The sequence below is a fragment of the Salvelinus alpinus genome, chromosome 3 (assembly GCF_045679555.1).
Source record: "Salvelinus alpinus chromosome 3, SLU_Salpinus.1, whole genome shotgun sequence".
Lineage (NCBI taxonomy): Eukaryota > Metazoa > Chordata > Actinopteri > Salmoniformes > Salmonidae > Salvelinus > Salvelinus alpinus.
Genome location: NC_092088.1, coordinates 110,711,463 through 110,724,594, shown reverse-complemented (window position 1 = coordinate 110,724,594; position 13,132 = coordinate 110,711,463). Strand labels below are relative to the sequence as shown.

The 13,132-nt window shown below is 38.0% G+C and overlaps 4 non-coding genes across 4 annotated transcripts; all 4 read right to left on the bottom strand.

Annotated features, from left to right (window-relative positions):
• Window positions 1–2,044: 2,044 nt before the first annotated feature.
• trnav-uac (transfer RNA valine (anticodon UAC)) lies at window positions 2,045–2,117 on the bottom strand. Its single transcript has one exon. It is a non-coding gene; the product is annotated as a tRNA-Val (tRNA).
• A 2,616-nt stretch (window positions 2,118–4,733) lies between these two features.
• Window positions 4,734–4,806, bottom strand: trnav-aac (transfer RNA valine (anticodon AAC)). The gene has a single exon. It is a non-coding gene; the product is annotated as a tRNA-Val (tRNA).
• A 2,313-nt stretch (window positions 4,807–7,119) lies between these two features.
• Window positions 7,120–7,192, bottom strand: trnav-aac (transfer RNA valine (anticodon AAC)). Its single transcript has one exon. It is a non-coding gene; the product is annotated as a tRNA-Val (tRNA).
• Window positions 7,193–10,103: 2,911 nt separating this feature from the next.
• On the bottom strand, window positions 10,104–10,176 carry trnav-aac (transfer RNA valine (anticodon AAC)). The gene has a single exon. It is a non-coding gene; the product is annotated as a tRNA-Val (tRNA).
• Between the last annotated feature and the right edge of the window lie 2,956 nt (window positions 10,177–13,132).

The following is a 13,132-nucleotide window of genomic DNA, read 5'->3' as shown; positions in this document are numbered from 1 at the left end:
TTCACATCATTTATTTGAATATCCAAAATAAGGCACTTATGAAAGCAACTATTCACTGTTATAAATTCAGTTCTTACTGAATGTGTCAAAGAGCACTGTTTCCACGCGGTTTCGAACCGGGGACCTTTCGCGTGTAAAGCGAACGTGATAACCACTACACTACAGAAACTGCCGCATGTAATTTTTGCAAGGACTAAACCAAATTTTACTGCTATTCACTGCATGTATTTGAATTTCCAAAATATTATTATCTGTTATAAATACAGTTCTTACTGAATGTGTCAAAGAGCACTGTTTCCACCCGGTTTCGAACCGGGGACCTTTCGCGTATGAAGCAAATGTGATAACCACTACACTACAGAAACTGCTTCATGTGATTTTTGCAAGGACTAAACCAAATTTTACTGATATTCACTGCATGTATTTGAATTTCCAAAATATGGCATTTATGAAAGAATGCACTGTTTCCACCCTATTTCGAACCGGGGACCTTTCGCGTGTTAAGCGAACGTGATAACCACTACACTACAGAAACTGCTGCATGTGGTTTTTGCAAGGTCTAAACCAAATTCTACTGATATTCACTGCATGTCTTTGAATTTCCAAAATAAGGCATTTATGAAAGCAACTATTCCCTGTTATAAATACAGTTCTTACTGAATGTGTCAAAGAGCACTGTTTCCACCCAGTTTCGAACCGGGGACCTTTCGCGTGTGAAGCGAATGTGATAACCACTACACTACAGAAACTGATGCATGTGTTTTTTGCAAGTACTAAACCAAATTTTACTGATATTCACATCATTTATTTGAATTTCCAAAATAAGGCATTGATGAAAGCAACTATTCACTGTTATAAATACAGTTCTCACTGAATGTGTCAAAGAGCACTGTTTCCACCCGTTTTCGAACCGGGGACCTTTCGCGTGTGAAGCGAACGTGATAACCACTACACTACAGAAACTGCTGCATGTGATTTTTGCAAGGACTAAACCAAATTTTACTGATATTCACTGCATGTATTTGAATTTCGAAAATAAGGCATTTATGAAAGAATGCACTGTTTCCAACCGGTTTCGAACCGGGGACCTTTCGCATGTTAAGCGAACGTGATAACCACTACACTACAGAAACTGCTGCATGTGATTTTTGCAAGGACTAAACCAAATTTTACTGATATTCACTGCATGTCTTTGAATTTCCAAAATAAGGCATTTATGAAAGCAACTATTCACTGTTATAAATACAGTTCTTACTGAATGTGTTCAAAGAGCACTGTTTCCACCCGGTTTCGAACCGGGGACCTTTCACGTGTTAAGCGAACGTGATAACCACTACACTACAGAAACTGCTGCATGTGTTTTTTGCAAGGACTAAACCAAATTTGACTGATATTCACTGCATGTATTTGAATTTCGAAAATAAGGCATTTATGAAAGAATGCACTGTTTCCACCCGGTTTCGAACCGGGGACCTTTCGCATGTTAAGCGAACGTGAGAACCACTACACTACAGAAACTGCTGCATGTGATTTTTGCAAGGACTAAACCAAATTTTACTGATATTCACATCATTTATTTGAATTTCCAAAATAAGGCATTTATGAAAGCAACTATTCACTGTTATAAATACAGTTCTTACTGAATGTGTCAAAGGGCACTGTTTCCACCCAGGTTTCGAACCGGGGACATTTCGCGTGTGAAGCGAATGTGATAATCACTACATTACAGAAATCGCTGCATGTGGTTTTTGCAAGGACTAAACCAAATTTTACTGATATTCACTGCATGTATTTGAATTTCCAATATAAGGCATTTATGAAAGAAAGCACTTTTACCACCCGGTTTCAAACCAGGGACCTTTCGCGTGTTAAGCGAACGTGATAACCACTACACTACAGAAACTGCCGCATGTGTTTTTTGCAAGGACTAAACCAAATTTTACTGATATTCACATCATTTATTTGAATTTCCAAAATAAGGCATTTATGAAAGCAACTATTCACTGTTATAAATACAGTTCTTACTGAATGTGTCAAAGAGCACTGTTTCCACCCGGTTTCGAACCGGGGACCTTTCGCGTGTAAAGCGAACGTGATAACCACTACACTACAGAAACTGCCGCATGTGATTTTTGCAAGGACTAAACCAAATTTTACTGCTATTCACTGCATGTATTTGAATTTCCAAAATATTATTATCTGTTATAAATACAGTTCTTACTGAATGTGTCAAAGAGCACTGTTTCCACCCGGTTTCGAACCGGGGACCTTTCGCGTGTGAAGCGAATGTGATAACCACTACACTACAGAAACTGCTTCGTGTGGTTTTTGCAAGGACTAAACCAAATTTTACTGATATTCACTGCATGTATTTGAATTTCCAAAATATTATTATCTGTTATAAATACAGTTCTTACTGAATGTGTCAAAGAGCACTGTTTCCACCCGGTTTCGAACCGGGGACCTTTCGCGTGTGAAGCGAATGTGATAACCACTACACTACAGAAACTGCTTCATGTGGTTTTTGCAAGGACTAAACCAAATTTTACTGATATTCACTGCATGTCTTTGAATTTCCAAAATAAGGCATTTATGAAAGCAACTATTCACTGTTATAAATACAGTTCTTACTGAATGTGTCAAAGAGCATTGTTTCCACCCGGTTTCGAACCGGGGACCTTTCGCATGTAAAGCGAACGTGATAACCACTACACTACAGAAACTGCCGCATGTGATTTTTGCAAGGACTAAACCAAATTTTACTGCTATTCACTGCATGTATTTGAATTTCCAAAATATTATTATCTGTTATAAATACAGTTCTTACTGATTGTGTCAATGAGCACTGTTTCCACCCGGTTTCGAACCGGGGACCTTTCGCGTGTGAAGCGAATGTGATAACCACTACACTACAGAAACTGCTTCATGTGGTTTTTGCAAGGACTAAACCAAATTTTACTGATATTCACTGCATGTATTTGAATTTCCAAAATAAGGCATTTATGAAAGAAAGCACTTTTTCCACCCGGTTTCAAACCAGGTACCTTTCGCGTGTTAAGCGAACGTGATAACCACTACACTACAGAAACTGCTGCATGTGATTTTTGCAAGTACTAAACCAAATTTTACTGATATTCATATCATTTATTTGAATTTCCAAAATAAGGCATTGATGAAAGCAACTATTCACTGTTATAAATACAGTTCTCACTGAATGTGTCAAAGAGCACTGTTTCCACCTGTTTTCGAACCGGGGACCTTTCGCGTGTTAAGCGAACGTGATAACCACTACACTACAGAAACTGCTGCATGTGATTTTTGCAAGGACTAAACCAAATTTTACTGATATTCACTGCATGTATTTGAATTTCGAAAATAATGCATTTATGAAAGAATGCACTGTTTCCAACCGGTTTCGAACCGGGGACCTTTCGCATGTTAAGCGAACGTGATAACCACTACACTACAGAAACTGCTGCATGTGGTTTTTGCAAGGTATTTGAATTTCCAAAATAAGGCATTTATGAAAGAAAGCACGTTTTCCACCCGGTTTCAAACCAGGGACCTTTCGCGTGTTAAGCGAACGTGATAACCACTTCACTACAGAAACTGCTGCATGTGATTTTTGCAAGGACTAAACCAAATTTTACTGATATTCACTGCATGTCTTTGAATTTCCAAAATAAGGCATTTATGAAAGCAACTATTCACTGTTATAAATACAGTTCTTACTGAATGTGTCAATGAGCACTGTTTCCACCCTGTTTTGAACCGAGGACCTTTCGCGTGTGAAGCAAATGTGATAACCACTACACTACAGAAACTGCTGCATGTAGTTTTTGCAAGGTCTAAACCAAATTTTACTGATATTCACTGCATGTATTTGAATTTCCAAAATAAGGTATTTATGAAAGAATGCACTGTTTCCACCCTATTTCAAACCGGGGACCTTTCGCGTGTTAAGCGAACGTGATAACCACTACACTACAGAAACTGCCGCATGTGATTTTTGCAAGGACTGAACCAAATTTTACTGATATTCACTGCATGTCTTTGAATTTCCAAAATAAGGCATTTATGAAAGCAACTATTCACTGTTATAAATACAGTTCTTACTGAATGTGTCAAAGAGCACTGTTTCCACCCGGTTTCAAACCGGGGACCTTTCGCGTGTGAAGCGAATGTGATAACCACTAGACTACAGAAACTGCTGCATGTGGTTTTTGCAAGGACTAAACCAAATTTTACTGATATTCACATCATTTATTTGAATTTCCAAAATAAGGCATTTATGAAAGCAACTATTTACTGTTATAAATACAGTTCTTACTGAATGTGTCAAAGAGCACTGTTTCCACCCGGTTTCTAACCGGGGACCTTTCGCCTGTGAAGCGAACGTGATAACCACTACACTACAGAAACTACTGCATGTGATTTTTGCAAGGACTAAACCAAATTTTACTGATATTCACATCATTTATTTGAATTTCCAAAATAAGGCATTTATGAAAGCAACTATTTACTGTTATAAATACAGTTCTTACTGAATGTGTCAAAGAGCACTGTTTCCACCCGGTTTCGAACCGGGGACCTTTCGCCTGTGAAGCGAATGTGATAACCACTACACTACTGAAACTGCTGCATGTTGTTTTTGCAAGGACTAAACCAAATTTTACTGATATTCACTGCATGTATTTGAATTTCCAAAATAAGGCATTTATGAAAGAATTCACTGTTTCCACCCGGTTTCGAACCGGGGACCTTTCGCGTGTTAAGCGAACGTGATAACCACTACACTACAGAAACTGCTGCATGTGATTTTTGCAAGGACTAAACCAAATTTTATTGATATTCACATCATTTATTTGAATTTCCAAAATAAGGCACTTATGAAAGCAACTATTTACTGTTATAAATACAGTTCTTACTGAATGTGTCAAAGAGCACTGTTTCCACCCGGTTTCGAACCGGGGACCTTTCGCGTGTGAAGCGAATGTGATAACCACTACACTACAGAAACTGCTTCATGTGGTTTTTGCAAGGACTAAACCAAATTTTACTGATATTCACTGCATGTCTTTGAATTTCCAAAATAAGGCATTTATGAAAGCAACTATTCACTGTTATAAATACAGTTCTTACTGAATGTGTCAAAGAGCATTGTTTCCACACGGTTTCGAACCGGGGACCTTTCGCGTGTAAAGCGAACGTGATAACCACTACACTACAGAAACTGCCGCATGTGATTTTTGCAAGTACTAAACCAAATTTTACTGCTATTCACTGCATGTATTTGAATTTCCAAAATATTATTATCTGTTATAAATACAGTTCTTACTGAATGTGTCAAAGAGCACTGTTTCCACCCGGTTTCGAACCGGGGACCTTTCGCGTGTGAAGCGAATGTGATAACCACTACATTACAGAAATCGCTGCATGTGGTTTTTGCAAGGTATTTGAATTTCCAAAATAAGGCATTTATGAAAGAAAGCACGTTTTCCACCCGGTTTCAAACCAGGGACCTTTTGCGTGTTAAGCGAACGTGATAACCACTTCACTACAGAAACTGCTGCATGTGATTTTTGCAAGGACTAAACCAAATTTTACTGATATTCACTGCATGTCTTTGAATTTCCAAAATAAGGCATTTATGAAAGCAACTATTCACTGTTATAAATACAGTTCTTACTGAATGTGTCAATGAGCACTGTTTCCACCCTGTTTTGAACCGAGGACCTTTCGCGTGTGAAGCAAATGTGATAACCACTACACTACAGAAACTGCTGCATGTAGTTTTTGCAAGGTCTAAACCAAATTTTACTGATATTCACTGCATGTCTTTGAATTTCCAAAATAAGGCATTTATGAAAGCAACTATTCACTGTTATAAATACAGTTCTTACTGAATGTGTCAAAGAGCACTGTTTCCACCCGTTTTTGAACCGGGGACCTTTCGCGTGTTAAGCGAACGTGATAACCACTACACTACAGAAACTGCTGCATGTGGTTTTTGCAAGGACTAAACCAAATTTTACTGATATTCACATCATTTATTTGAATTTTCCATAATAAGGCATTTATGAAAGCAACTATTCACTGTTATAAATACAGTTCTTACTGAATGTGTCAAAGAGCACTGTTTCCACCCGGTTTCGAACCGGGGACCTTTTGCGTGTGAAGCGAATGTGATAACCCCTACACTACAGAAACTGCTGCATGTGGTTTTTGCAAGGACTAAACCAAATTTTACTGATATTCACTGCATGTATTTGAATTTCCAAAATAAGGTATTTATGAAAGAATGCACTGTTTCCACCCTATTTCAAACCGGGGACCTTTCGCGTGTTAAGCGAACGTGATAACCACTACACTACAGAAACTGCCGCATGTGATTTTTGCAAGGACTGAACCAAATTTTACTGATATTCACTGCATGTCTTTGAATTTCCAAAATAAGGCATTTATGAAAGCAACTATTCACTGTTATAAATACAGTTCTTACTGAATGTGTCAAAGAGCACTGTTTCCACCCGGTTTCAAACCGGGGACCTTTCGCGTGTGAAGCGAATGTGATAACCACTACACTACAGAAACTGCTGCATGTGGTTTTTGCAAGGACTAAACCAAATTTTACTGATATTCACATCATTTATTTGAATTTCCAAAATAAGGCATTTATGAAAGCAACTATTTACTGTTATAAATACAGTTCTTACTGAATGTGTCAAAGAGCACTGTTTCCACCCGGTTTCTAACCGGGGACCTTTCGCCTGTGAAGCGAACGTGATAACCACTACACTACAGAAACTACTGCATGTGATTTTTGCAAGGACTAAACCAAATTTTACTGATATTCACATCATTTATTTGAATTTCCAAAATAAGGCATTTATGAAAGCAACTATTTACTGTTATAAATACAGTTCTTACTGAATGTGTCAATGAGCACTGTTTCCACCCGGTTTCGAACCGGGGACCTTTCGCCTGTGAAGCGAATGTGATAACCACTACACTACTGAAACTGCTGCATGTTGTTTTTGCAAGGACTAAACCAAATTTTACTGATATTCACTGCATGTATTTGAATTTCCAAAATAAGGCATTTATGAAAGAATGCACTGTTTCCACCCGGTTTCGAACCGGGGACCTTTCGCTTGTTAAGCGAACGTGATAACCACTACACTACAGAAACTGCTGCATGTGATTTTTGCAAGGACTAAACCAAATTTTATTGATATTCACATCATTTATTTGAATTTCCAAAATAAGGCATTTATGAAAGCAACTATTTACTGTTATAAATACAGTTCTTACTGAATGTGTCAAAGAGCACTGTTTCCACCCGGTTTCGAACCGGGGACCTTTCGCGTGTGAAGCGAATGTGATAACCACTACACTACAGAAACTGCTTCGTGTGGTTTATGCAAGGACTAAACCAAATTTTACTGATATTCACTGCATGTCTTTGAATTTCCAAAATAAGGCATTTATGAAAGCATCTATTCACTGTTATAAATACAGTTCTTACTGAATGTGTCAAAGAGCATTGTTTCCACACGGTTTCGAACCGGGGACCTTTCGCGTGTAAAGCGAACGTGATAACCACTACACTACAGAAACTGCCGCATGTGATTTTTGCAAGTACTAAACCAAATTTTACTGCTATTCACTGCATGTATTTGAATTTCCAAAATATTATTATCTGTTATAAATACAGTTCTTACTGAATGTGTCAAAGAGCACTGTTTCCACCCGGTTTCGAACCGGGGACCTTTCGCGTGTGAAGCGAATGTGATAACCACTACATTACAGAAATCGCTGCATGTGGTTTTTGCAAGGTATTTGAATTTCCAAAATAAGGCATTTATGAAAGAAAGCACGTTTTCCAACCGGTTTCAAACCAGGGACCTTTCGCGTGTTAAGCGAACGTGATAACCACTTCACTACAGAAACTGCTGCATGTGATTTTTGCAAGGACTAAACCAAATTTTACTGATATTCACTGCATGTCTTTGAATTTCCAAAATAAGGCATTTATGAAAGCAACTATTCACTGTTATAAATACAGTTCTTACTGAATGTGTCAATGAGCACTGTTTCCACCCTGTTTTGAACCGAGGACCTTTCGCGTGTGAAGCAAATGTGATAACCACTACACTACAGAAACTGCTGCATGTAGTTTTTGCAAGGTCTAAACCAAATTTTACTGATATTCACTGCATGTCTTTGAATTTCCAAAATAAGGCATTTATGAAAGCAACTATTCACTGTTATAAATACAGTTCTTACTGAATGTGTCAAAGAGCACTGTTTCCACCCGTTTTTGAACCGGGGACCTTTCGCGTGTTAAGCGAACGTGATAACCACTACACTACAGAAACTGCTGCATGTGGTTTTTGCAAGGACTAAACCAAATTTTACTGATATTCACATCATTTATTTGAATTTTCCATAATAAGGCATTTATGAAAGCAACTATTCACTGTTATAAATACAGTTCTTACTGAATGTGTCAAAGAGCACTGTTTCCACCCGGTTTCGAACCGGGGACCTTTTGCGTGTGAAGCGAATGTGATAACCACTACACTACAGAAACTGCTGCAGGTGGTTTTTGCAAGGACTAAACCAAATTTTACTGATATTCACTGCATGTATTTGAATTTCCAAAATAAGGTATTTATGAAAGAATGCACTGTTTCCACCCTATTTCAAACCGGGGACCTTTCGCGTGTTAAGCGAACGTGATAACCACTACACTACAGAAACTGCCGCATGTGATTTTTGCAAGGACTGAACCAAATTTTACTGATATTCACTGCATGTCTTTGAATTTCCAAAATAAGGCATTTATGAAAGCAACTATTCACTGTTATAAATACAGTTCTTACTGAATGTGTCAAAGAGCACTGTTTCCACCCGGTTTCAAACCGGGGACCTTTCGCGTGTGAAGCGAATGTGATAACCACTACACTACAGAAACTGCTGCATGTGGTTTTTGCAAGGACTAAACCAAATTTTACTGATATTCACATCATTTATTTGAATTTCCAAAATAAGGCATTTATGAAAGCAACTATTTACTGTTATAAATACAGTTCTTACTGAATGTGTCAAAGAGCACTGTTTCCACCCGGTTTCGAACCGGGGACCTTTTGCGTGTGAAGCGAATGTGATAACCACTACACTACAGAAACTGCTGCATGTGGTTTTTGCAAGGACTAAACCAAATTTTACTGATATTCACTGCATGTATTTGAATTTCCAAAATAAGGTATTCATGAAAGAATGCACTGTTTCCACCCTATTTCAAACCGGGGACCTTTCGCGTGTTAAGCGAACGTGATAACCACTACACTACAGAAACTGCCGCATGTGATTTTTGCAAGGACTGAACCAAATTTTACTGATATTCACTGCATGTCTTTGAATTTCCAAAATAAGGCATTTATGAAAGCAACTATTTACTGTTATAAATACAGTTCTTACTGAATGTGTCAAAGGGCACTGTTTCCACCCGGTTTCAAACCGGGGACCTTTCGCGTGTGAAGCGGATGTGATAACCACTACACTACAGAAACTGCTGCATGTGGTTTTTGCAAGGACTAAACCAAATTTTACTGATATTCACATCATTTATTTGAATTTCCAAAATAAGGCATTTACTAAAGCAACTATTTACTGTTATAAATACAGTTCTTACTGAATGTGTCAAAGAGCACTGTTTCCACCCGGTTTCTAACCGGGGACCTTTCGCCTGTGAAGCGAACGTGATAACCACTACACTACAGAAACTACTGCATGTGATTTTTGCAAGGACTAAACCAAATTTTACTGATATTCACATCATTTATTTGAATTTCCAAAATAAGGCACTTATGAAAGCAACTATTTACTGTTATAAATACAGTTCTTACTGAATGTGTCAAAGAGCACTGTTTCCACCCGGTTTCGAACCGGGGACCTTTCGCCTGTGAAGCGAATGTGATAACCACTACACTACTGAAACTGCTGCATGTTGTTTTTGCAAGGACTAAACCAAATTTTACTGATATTCACTGCATGTATTTGAATTTCCAAAATAAGGCATTTATGAAAGAATGCACTGTTTCCACCCGGTTTCGAACCGGGGACCTTTCGCGTGTTAAGCGAACGTGATAACCACTACACTACAGAAACTGCTGCATGTGATTTTTGCAAGGACTAAACCAAATTTTATTGATATTCACATCATTTATTTGAATTTCCAAAATAAGGCATTTATGAAAGCAACTATTTACTGTTATAAATACAGTTCTTACTGAATGTGTCAAAGAGCACTGTTTCCAACCGGTTTCGAACCGGGGACCTTTCGCGTGTGAAGCGAATGTGATAACCACTACACTACAGAAACTGCTTCATGTGGTTTTTGCAAGGACTAAACCAAATTTTACTGATATTCACTGCATGTCTTTGAATTTCCAAAATAAGGCATTTATGAAAGCAACTATTCACTGTTATAAATACAGTTCTTACTGAATGTGTCAAAGAGCATTGTTTCCACCCGGTTTCGAACCGGGGACCTTTCGCATGTAAAGCGAACGTGATAACCACTACACTACAGAAACTGCCGCATGTGATTTTTGCAAGGACTAAACCAAATTTTACTGCTATTCACTGCATGTATTTGAATTTCCAAAATATTATTATCTGTTATAAATACAGTTCTTACTGAATGTGTCAAAGAGCACTGTTTCCACCCGGTTTCGAACCAGGGACCTTTCGCGTGTGAAGCGAATGTGATAACCACTACACTACAGAAACTGCTTCATGTGGTTTTTCCAAGGACTAAACCAAATTTTACTGATATTCACTGCATGTATTTGAATTTCCAAAATAAGGCATTTATGAAAGAAAGCACTTTTTCCACCCGGTTTCAAACCAGGTACCTTTCGCGTGTTAAGCGAACGTGATAACCACTACACTACAGAAACTGCTGCATGTGATTTTTGCAAGGACTAAACCAAATTTTACTGATATTCACATCATTTATTTGAATTTCCAAAATAAGGCATTTATGAAAGCAACTATTCACTGTTATAAATTCAGTTCTTACTGAATGTGTCAAAGAGCACTGTTTCCACCCGGTTTCGAACCGGGGACCTTTCGCGTGTGAAGCAAATGTGATAACCACTACACTACAGAAACTGCTTCATGTGATTTTTGCAAGGACTAAACCAAATTTTACTGATATTCACTGCATGTATTTGAATTTCGAAAATAAGGCATTTATGAAAGAATGCACTGTTTCCAACCGGTTTCGAACCGGGGACCTTTCGCATGTTAAGCGAACGTGATAACCACTACACTACAGAAACTGCTGCATGTGATTTTTGCAAGGACTAAACCAAATTTTACTGATATTCACTGCATGTCTTTGAATTTCCAAAATAAGGCATTTATGAAAGCAACTATTCACTGTTATAAATACAGTTCTTACTGAATGTGTTCAAAGAGCACTGTTTCCACCCGGTTTCGAACCGGGGACCTTTCACGTGTTAAGCGAACGTGATAACCACTACACTACAGAAACTGCCGCATGTAGTTTTTGCAAGGTCTAAACGAAATTTTACTGATATTCACTGCATGTCTTTGAATTTCCAAAATATTATTATCTGTTATAAATACAGTTCTTACTGAATGTGTCAAAGAGCACTGTTTCCACCCGGTTTCGAACCGGGGACCTTTCGCGTGTGAAGCGAATGTGATAACCACTACATTACAGAAATCGCTGCATGTGGTTTTTGCAAGGTATTTGAATTTCCAAAATAAGGCATTTATGAAAGAAAGCACGTTTTCCACCCGGTTTCAAACCAGGGACCTTTCGCGTGTTAAGCGAACGTGATAACCACTTCACTACAGAAACTGCTGCATGTGATTTTTGCAAGGACTAAACCAAATTTTACTGATATTCACTGCATGTCTTTGAATTTCCAAAATAAGGCATTTATGAAAGCAACTATTCACTGTTATAAATACAGTTCTTACTGAATGTGTCAATGAGCACTGTTTCCACCCTGTTTTGAACCGAGGACCTTTCGCGTGTGAAGCAAATGTGATAACCACTACACTACAGAAACTGCTGCATGTAGTTTTTGCAAGGTCTAAACCAAATTTTACTGATATTCACTGCATGTCTTTGAATTTCCAAAATAAGGCATTTATGAAAGCAACTATTCACTGTTATAAATACAGTTCTTACTGAATGTGTCAAAGAGCACTGTTTCCACCCGTTTTTGAACCGGGGACCTTTCGCGTGTTAAGCGAACGTGATAACCACTACACTACAGAAACTGCTGCATGTGGTTTTTGCAAGGACTAAACCAAATTTTACTGATATTCACATCATTTATTTGAATTTCCAAAATAAGGTAATTATGAAAGCAACTATTCACTGTTATAAATACAGTTCTTACTGAATGTGTCAAAGAGCACTGTTTCCACCCGGTTTCGAACCGGGGACCTTTTGCGTGTGAAGCGAATGTGATAACCACTACACTACAGAAACTGCTGCATGTGGTTTTTGCAAGGACTAAACCAAATTTTACTGATATTCACTGCATGTATTTGAATTTCCAAAATAAGGTATTTATGAAAGAATGCACTGTTTCCACCCTATTTCAAACCGGGGACCTTTCGCGTGTTAAGCGAACGTGATAACCACTACACTACAGAAACTGCCGCATGTGATTTTTGCAAGGACTGAACCAAATTTTACTGATATTCACTGCATGTCTTTGAATTTCCAAAATAAGGCATTTATGAAAGCAACTATTCACTGTTATAAATACAGTTCTTACTGAATGTGTCAAAGAGCACTGTTTCCACCCGGTTTCAAACCGGGGACCTTTCGCGTGTGAAGCGAATGTGATAACCACTACACTACAGAAACTGCTGCATGTGGTTTTTGCAAGGACTAAACCAAATTTTACTGATATTCACATCATTTATTTGAATTTCCAAAATAAGGCATTTATGAAAGCAACTATTTACTGTTATAAATACAGTTCTTACTGAATGTGTCAAAGAGCACTGTTTCCACCCGGTTTCTAACCGGGGACCTTTCGCCTGTGAAGCGAACGTGATAACCACTACA